This window comes from Gymnoscopelus braueri (genome assembly GCF_963280865.1).
Source record: "Gymnoscopelus braueri genome assembly, chromosome: 5".
Lineage (NCBI taxonomy): Eukaryota > Metazoa > Chordata > Actinopteri > Myctophiformes > Myctophidae > Gymnoscopelus > Gymnoscopelus braueri.
Genome location: NC_137606.1, coordinates 36,894,895 through 36,900,448, shown reverse-complemented (window position 1 = coordinate 36,900,448; position 5,554 = coordinate 36,894,895).

The window sequence follows — 5,554 nt, the reverse complement described above, 5'->3', positions numbered from 1 at the left end:
CGTGGAGGTTAGGAATAATCCTCTCCTCTACAACGAGCCCTGGGCCCTCCCCCCGATCAGAGATCTGCTACGGCAGGCAGGGGTCGGGATTTTCCACAAGCAACCTCAGGACCTAGACCGGTGGGCTTGGCCCGTGAGGGGGAGACCTTGACTTCTTATGGCCTGCCCCCTGAGGTGGTAGCTACCATCCAGGGGGCGAGGGCCCTTTCCACGAGGTCTGCGTACGACGACAGGTGGAACCTGTTCGTGTCATGGTGTCTGAGTCAGTCACCGCTGGTTGAGGCCTTCCGGGCCTCGGTACGCAGCATCCTCATGTTCTTGCAGGACAAATTGAACCAAGGTCTGGTTTTCTCGACGGTTAAGGTGTACCAGGCGGCCATTTCCGCTTGTCACGTGGGTTTCGATGACATGACGGTTGGCCGACATCCGCTGGTGCGTAGTTTTATGAACGGTGCCAGGCGGGCCAGGCCGGTCTCTAGGCCTCTGTTCCCGGCCTGGGACCTGGCGGTGGTGCTGGGGGCGCTTTGCCTCCCACCGTTCGAGCCTTTTCACTCTATGGATCTGGAGATCATTAGTCTCGAAACGGTTCTTGTGGTTGGTTTCACTACAGCTACACGGGTCAGCGACATACATGCGCTCTCAGTAAGTTCGGAGTGCATGAGGTTCTTGGGAGACGACAGCAGGGTTTGGTTAAGCCCAACATGGCGTTTGTTCCCAAGAACGGAATGGTGACCCAGACACCGGTTGAGCTGATAGTTTTTCATCCGCCTCCTTTCGCTTCTGCAGAGGATAGGCGGCTGCACTGTCTCTGCCCAGTGAGGGCGTTGAAGCTCTACTGCCAGAGGACGGCGGTCGGCCGGTCGTCGTCGCAACTTTTTGTCTCCTTCGGCCCAGATGGTCGGAGGAAGGCAGTGACTAAGGCGACGCTTTCTAGATGGAGTTTGGATGCCATTAGGCTGGCCTACGTCAGTAGTGGCGCTCCAGTTCCAGAAGGAACTCACTCTACTAGAGGCGTGGCTACTTCCTGGGCCCTCTCCAGGGAAATGTCGGTCCAGGAGGTGTGCGCGGCCGCAAACTGGTCGTCTCCATCGACTTTTGCGGCCGTCTACAGCCTGGATGTGGCAGCGGCGTCAGTGGCGCACGCTGTACTGGACATAGCGGCTGTCTCTAGTTAGGGTAGGGGAGGTTAGGCAGGTCTTTTGTGTAACCCGCCTTTTTTCCCTTCTCTACCTTCCTTCTCTTGAGTCCCCTCGGAACCACCGTTGGTAGGTTTCCAGGGGAGGAGGCCCTGTTTCCTTGTTTTCACTTATGGGTCAGACTTGTGTCTGTTCATTAGATGAATAGGCAGACTTGGTCTGTCAGGGTCCTTTTCTTTCAATTATATACCGCACCCCGGCCCGGAGGGCTGGGGCGCCCGTGAGGCCGAAGGTCACGTCCAGGGGGACGGGGCCTTATGGCTAGGGGGCGTGCGGACCTGAGATTCGGTATGGCTATAAGCCCCAGGGGGGTTTATGTATCCCATAGTGAGTATGTTACGGAGAATTAGACAAGAAACTCAGGGTTACGGATGTAACCCCGGTTTCTTTAGAATTCGGAGTAACATACTCACCTAACACCCCTGTTTGTGTGCATCTGCATGCAGGAAGCGTGTTAAAGAGGATGAGCCACGTCACGCAAGAGGTTTTATACCTCTTCCGGTCTACCGGACACGTGACATACCCTTCTCAGCCAATGAATGGCCCGGGAGTTTATGGTATGTAGCTCTGCATCAACGCCAGGGGGCGCTGATATCCCATAGTGAGTATGTTACTCCGAATTCTAAAGAAACCGGGGTTACATCCGTAACCCTGAGTTCTTTTTTCTTTTTCCTGAAAAGTAACATACAAGGTTTACAATATCATATTCTGTTAAGAAGCACATCAATCCCCCCCACAGATATCAAAACCAGACATCTCAGTATGATACAATGCTGACATTTAAAGCAGGGCACAGTTAGTATACTCTCCAAAGTGATGTACTATATTATATAGTTTATTATAAAGTTATTGGCTCAAATAAGACATGGATAGGTCAAAACAAAAAAATGGCTATGGCCTATAAACACAGTCATGTTCGTACTGTATGTATGTATTTACGTACAGTATGTACGTATATACTGTACGTACGTACGTACGTACATTTTGTGTTAGATCAAAAACAGCATGCCAGTTAAGTTCAAATATTGCACTGTTACACTTCGATGTTGATGCATTCACGCCAGTATCTTTATCAAAGTGAATTAATGATGAATCACCCTCATTCATGAATCATACATACATCAGTAATAGCCTAATTTTACTGATCCACAATGAAGATAAAGAAAAAACTGAAATGTATAAAGTAAAAAGAGCATATTGTTAATATATATATATATTTTTATTGTCAATGTTTTATATTTTAGTCTCATTAGGAGGAGCCAAGCTCTGACTGGCTCCCCCACTAATTCACATCTTATGACTCATGTACCAACAGTCTATACCAGAGCCAAGGTCTTTCAAAGCTGATGCTGTGCTACACCACTGTTAAATTCGGGACATTTCCGCAAACCTGCAGCTGACCTGCATTTATTCCTTCACATCTGCAAGTGTAGTTGTTGATTTCCACAGCCACGTTTTCTCAATAAAATGAGATGAAAACGTGACACTGTTAGGTAGTAGTACTACCGCAGTACTACCGCATACCATATTTGTGTGAGTGGGTGTTTATTATCTGTCTGTGTCTCTCTCTCTCTCTCTCTCTCTCTCTCTCTCTCTCTCTCTCTCTCTCTCTCTCTCTCTCTCTCTCTCTCTCTCTCTCTCTCTCTCTCTCTCTCATTGATTCTCTTGATTCAGAGTCAGGCACCATGTACTCTGTCGGTCCAAATTGCTTCTCAGCACTCAGCTATAGTTTTGGGGACCTAATCAACCCTGGTAGTGCACGTCACCAAGTGAAGTTGTTCATATAACTGTACTGTTTACTGTGGCAGCTATAGTGACAAATGCTGATGGTGTATGTATGTAATGTGCCGAGCTTATACGTGCATTGTACATTCGCTGATCTATTTGTATAAAACTACAGATTCTTTTTTGCTCTTGTTTTTCTCTTTTTCTTCACTTACCTCTGAGGGTAGCTGCACAAAAATAAGTTTTACTCTTATGTGCCTGTACATGAGGTACGTTCAATAAATACAACCTTGAATCTTGAACCATGTCAATGTGCCCCTGACAACGTACTGGGCATTGACCCTGTGACTAAAGAATGGACACAGTCCCATCACTGCACAGTGCTATAGCAGTGTTTCCTAAAATGGGATCCGGGTTCATAGTTTTAGTCCGAAATCTGAAACATGCCTGCATGTTTTCAATGCAAATCAGTCCAACTTGTTATACACAAAACATTGTTTTAAAGTATTTTTTAAGGTTTCTAAAATACATGAATATAATATGATATAATATGATATAATATAATATAATATAATATAATATAATATAATATAATATAATATAATATAATATAATGTAAAAAAAAACATGAAATGAGAACGTTTTTATGCAAGGTTTGCCAATTTGCACACTTGTTTTTTGAAAGTGAAATAACTTTGGTCTGTGGCACGTCTGGAAATCTATACCACTGCATTGGCATTTCAGACTTGAATCAAGAAAAGTAATTTTTAGACTGAGTTAATACTAGTTATTCAGTCTAAAATGTTACAATATTGAAGGGTTTATACAGAGAAGAGAGAGATGACATACATTTTAATCAATGTTAAGACCAATCGCATGAAGTGTCAATAGTGTAGCTCTATGTTAGAAATAATTAACACCTCTGGCTCCTGCTTAGTAGTGGCTATGTCACAGGGAGATTGGAGAACCAGGGAGATTGAAGACAGAGCGCTCGTTTTTAGGCACGGGCCCGAGTTGTAAACCGATAGGGACAGAATAGTTCTTTTCATGGATCACTGTGTGTGTGTGTGTGTGTGTGTGTGTGTGTGTGTGTGTGTGTGTGTGTGTGTGTGTGTGTGTGTGTGTGTGTGTGTGTGTGCGTGTGTGTCCGTGTGTGTGTGTGTGTGTGTGTCAGGGAGAAACTAAAACAAAAGCCAGAACACAATTAAAGTATCTTAACAGTCCTGCTTTCAATAAACCAAATTGAAAGCATGAGTGCGTGTGCGTGTGCGTGTGCGTGTGTGTGTGTGTGTGTGTGTGTGTGTGTGTGTGTGTGTGTGTGTGTGTGTGGTCGCGGCCATATATGTGTGTGCACTTTAGTTGGGAAGCCTGGCTCGTGGCTCCCTCTAGTGTTGTTTCTAAATTGAAAGCATGAGCGCGTGCGCGTGTGTGTGTGTGTGTGTGGTCGCGGCCATATATATGTGTGTGCACTTTAGTTGGGAAGCCTGGCTCGTGGCTCCCTCTAGTGTTGTTTCTACAGAATTGCTTGGGGGCGATGAAAACGAGTGCTCCTTCTCCAATTTCCCTGGTTCTCCAATTTCCCTGTAACAGCTATACCTCCTGAAAGATTATTTTCAGGCACTGTACACTGCCAGGTTTGACCTATAATTTCCGATCCTGCCTTCAGTCCTCTTCCTCTGCTTGTTGACAGATTGACAAGCACTTGACATCTTAGATCTGGAATATAAAATATGAATCCAGCCTTTTAAGTATTTAAATCAGGTACTACCTGGAGGTCATTATAGCCTGTAAAATAATAAACAATGATGTTGAATCAAACATTTTATTAGAATTCAATCAGCCATGGGGTCAAACATTATAATAAAACAATTATTCATTACACAGGTTAATGTTACAGTGACACAGTAATGTGGTACAATATAAGAGTTGATTATCTCCCCCCTGCTGAAAAGCCTACTTTAATATTTACACCATTTTCTGTCTCACCAAAATACATACAACAACAACATAACATAACATAACATAACATAACATAACATAACATAACATAACATAACATAACATAACATAACATAACATAACAACAATAATACTTTTTTAATAATACTTTCAAAATATTCCGGACTCTTTCTCTCTTTGCTCTTCCTTTTCTCTTTTTCCTCAAAGTTTTGGTTAATGCAACGTATACTTATACTGTACATAGCTTCAGTACATGTGTCAAATAAGGGCAGCCCTGTAAATGAACATTGTTTCATCCTCCACAGATATCTGATAAATCCCCATAGTACTTGGTATCGACAAAAACATAATTATCCTGTCTAGCCGCTGTCTACGCATTTGCCCAAAGCAGCACTGCCAAAGTAACAAGATATCACAGATAAACATGTTTCACAAGGCTTCATCAAAATCAATACTTTCATCTTCACTTCCATCATTGATTATAGTGTTACACGTTTCACTGATCATTGTTATACTTTCTTGATTTGTTTTTGCAAGTGTCCTTCTTTCTTCTGCTTTTTTGTGCTTTTGTTAGCTGTCCCAGGGGTGATAGAGTGGAAAGGATCTAGCCATTTGCATTGCATCAGCAACAGTATAGCACACTGGATGTACATTTACACACAAATATTTTAACA